Here is a 4139-nt window from a genome sequence, read left to right on the forward strand (position 1 = left end):
CATACACTATACTACTAGTGCTATTATTGTTCGACTTCCCGAACAGCCAAGTGCAAAGTTTACTAGTACTACTACTATAGTCCATAAAGGTACGTACTATACTAGTACTAGGAACCGGATGGAGGAGCGTCTGCACTCTTATTATAATTTTAAAATGTGATAAATCAATCTTCAACACATTTGGTTCTCTTCGAGGGTTCTCGCATGTGATAATGGAAGTTGATTGCATGGAACACTCGCCACAATTCTCACTTAATTCTGGCTCATATCCTGTTACAAATAGTAGCGCTCAGTAATATTTCCTCTTTTTTTGTTATTCGGCATGTAAACAGGTCAGCAAACCTTGCGGCGCATCTTCGTGCGAACCGTGCTTGCTGCACTTTGAATGTGGCCGAGAGCTGGCTTGATGAAACACCTCGCTTCCTACTTCTTTTTTGCGGGGTACCTCCCTTCCTAGTGACCAGTGTCTTGGTTGATCGTCCTAAGAATGCTTATATATGAATAAAGCTCTCTCATTTACCCGCAAAAAGATTAAGCCATATTAACCGAAAAGGAGGGAGTATGGACTAGCACTACTTTTTGGTGTGTCCCATCAACTCGCAGAACGAGGAGAAGCTTGTAGGACAAGGTGAAGCTCGCTTACGCCTTTTGACTAATGCAACCTACCCTCGGTGGACATGCATCAGTCCATTCGGTGTCAGACTGTCAGAGGCAAAGTCCTACACTGTAGTACCCAACATGCGGAGTACCATCATTGTTCGACTTCACGAAGGGGCGAAGAGCCAAGCGCAATAGTATGCGTACTTGGTTTTGCACCTTCATACTACTCCACCCTCCGTCACAGTTTACAGGGCGCGCTCATTATGATGCATTTCTCTCAATGCATTTCCACCACCAGAGAGACTTTAGACGCGTTTGGTTTAATGCTCAATTAATTAGGGCGTGGTAACCGCAATAAAGTCCACAATTTTCTCTCCATGTGCTGTACTACTACGGAGTGCATGCATGTGTGTACCTGGGGTGGAAGCACTGCACGCATGTGTGTACGCATTATTCCCTCTAGTAATAGACGTCGTGCTATAACTACCAATGCTATTTTTCAGGCCGATCGCTAGTCGCCTTGGTCCCACAGATTTTTTTCTTTTTTCTGAAGCGCGCTGTATAAACAGTGACGGATGGAGTAGTATGAGCGGATTCAAAGAAGAGCGTATTGATGGTTTCTTCTTCAGGGCAACTTACAGTGGGAAAGGTGGGGCTTATGATTTTACTGCTCATTACTCACTATTAATGCGGCGCAACGACCGGGCTGAGTCTCCCATGTGGTTGTGCACTACCCCCTCGGTTCTTAAATATACTCCGGAGTATTTGTCTTTCTAGAGATTTCAACGAGTGACTACTCAAATATTTGTCTTTTTAGAGATTTCAAATGGACTGGCACATACGGATGTATATAGACATATTTTAGAGTGTAGATTCACTCATTTTGCTCCGTATGTAGTCACTTGTTGAAATCTCTGTTAAGACGAATAGAATATTTAGGAACGGAGGGAGTACACATATGAAGCAAAATGAGTGAATCTACACTCTAAAATATGCCCGTTTGAAATTTGTAAAAAGACAAATATTTAGGAACGAAGGAGTATAATTTTGTGCATGGCACATGGACCCCGATGATGAAGAGGCTTCTGGCAATGCTATCAAGCTTCCATCATTTGTTTACATAATTGACGTACTATACAAATAATTTTCCAGCGACATGAAATTGTACAATGGTGTGAGCTTTCAGCTTTTGTTTCGCGTGTCTTGCCATCGATGCTCTTTCGGAAACAATAAAAAACTAACTTCCTTGCTAATGCGAGTCAATTATTAGCATATCAGAGCTAATAATTACATCACAACTGAAGACAAAGTTGTGAGAAGGTGTTAAATTTGATCCATGCTTTCATTGGCAACAACGTCCCCCAGCTCTGTCTAAATCAACAAGGCATGTTGGGAAAAAAGTAGCTGTCTGGAGCATGCAACATTCCGATCATTTTGTGCAGTTCCACTAAAATAGAGCTGAGCGTCCCTGTTCCAAAGATATCAAGTGTGATTACGATAATAGAGGACTGCTGATGAAACAATAAACACACAAATAGAAGCCGGTCACCTTTGCAGTCTCTCTTAAGACTAACTAGTTGGAGAAGATTAGGCTCGGAGTTGGATGAGGAGGATAGAGCAAAACCAATCTCCCTTTGTGCAGTCGCACTGAAATGTAGAGACGTTGCCCGTGTGACATTTTAGTACAACTGCACAAAACACTCTTAAGAAAAAAGTGATTTGTGCAGTTCACCAAAAGGTCACAATAGCAACGACGTGAAATGGATAGCCCTGTTTGCAAAAAAGAGGTAGAAAGGAAACAATTACTGGCCAATAACAATTGATGACACATGCAACGACAAAAAAGAAGCATATTCCTTGTCCTAAGGGAAGATAACAACACGGTTGTGTTTGTCTAAAACGGTGTGAGGACGAGAATGCAATATGGAAAGTACGCCGGACGAGCTACGTTTTGGTCAAAGAACTATGGAAGATCCACATGCAGCGACGTGGGAAAACGGGCAGTGGAGCAAGGCCGGAGGGGATACCTGGAGGTCGTCGGGATGTAACTAGGTGAGCGGCGGCAGGCGGAATCTGCGAGCAGGTGGCGTAGGCCCTGCCGCGCCGGAGCTTGGTCAGAGAGAACGGCGTGTACCACAGATCGGGACGTGCTGCCTCGGCACCGTCGAACGGAGAAACGATGCACTTCCTCCCTTTCCCCCGGCGGACGGGACGCGGCCGGATCAGTGACCAACAGTGAGAGAGAGAGAGGCCACCGCACTCCCTTTCCCCCGGCGGACGGGATGTGGCCGGACCAGTGACCAATGGTGAGAGAGAGAGAGAGGCCACCGCACTCCCTTTCCCCCGGCGGACGGGATGCGGTCGGATCAGTGACCAACGGTGAGAGAGAGAGGCCATCGGAGCCTTGTGTGAGATACTTTGAAGAGCGGACTACCTTTTCCTCCATAAAAATCGTTTTATATTCTGGGTACGTGCCATTGAGAGCTATAACTTTATTTAAAAATAACGCGGCAACGCATCAAGTCGAACTTTGTTTCGTGCACGCGTGGTACACGACCTCCCTAGGTAAACAACCGCTACAGGCGTTCAAATTAGCACATGGGCTGCCATTTCGTAAAGAAATGAGCTCCACCATGTACCCGCGCAGGTGTGGCTGGGCACGAAGCGTGAGTACGTGCACGGTGCACCTATTCTCTTCTTGTATACGTACACCACCTACGTGGGGTTGTGTGAGAGAGATACAAACCTAGAGAGATATACTGTGTGGGTTCTTGAGAGTTTTTTGTGGGGGGGGGGTCAATCAAAAAATTTAACATATGCAATGTCCTGGATATAACATATATATAGAGGGGGCGATCCACGAGAAGAGAGTGGAGGTATCATCGGCTTGAGGTGTCCATAGAATCAAAGAGAGGGATGATGTGTGTGTGTGTGCGCGCGCGATCGGTAAAGAGTGCCATCGAATTTGTGTGTGCCCACGTCAAAGATATAGAGTGGTTGGCCTACTGGAACATGAGATGGGACATGTGTAGTTTGTCTTTGTGGCATGGATACCTACCTACAACGCTCGACTATCGGTGTGTGGTGGGGGAAGAGGGAGGCCCAATTAACTATAGAGGTACAATGGCTGGTATATGTGTGGAGGAGGAGAGAGGCCTACCTCATGTATTAAGGAGATCGATCTGCCTCATGCATTAAGGGAGATCGATCGGCATCCATGCATATGTGTAGGAGATGAATAAGGTTGGGAGAGAGACAGAGCTAGAGTGTTGGAGGGGGTGGTAGTGGAGTTGCTTCTAACAAATGGTGGGATAGGCTTGCTAGACAAACGTAGGGCACGCCCGCAATATCAATAAGAGAGGAGATGGCTGCTTGTTGTCTGTGCACGTGCGTGTGAGAGACAGGTCAGGAGGCATGCACGAATGATGAGGGGGGACGATGTGGCTGTGGTAAGCAGACGTAACTACATAGGAAGATCAATCGCCCTTTGTAAGAGAAAGGAGAGACATAACTTGTGAGGTACGTCGATCGAGGGGGGG

The sequence above is a fragment of the Triticum urartu genome, chromosome 1 (assembly GCF_003073215.2).
Source record: "Triticum urartu cultivar G1812 chromosome 1, Tu2.1, whole genome shotgun sequence".
Taxonomy (NCBI): Eukaryota; Viridiplantae; Streptophyta; class Magnoliopsida; order Poales; family Poaceae; genus Triticum; species Triticum urartu.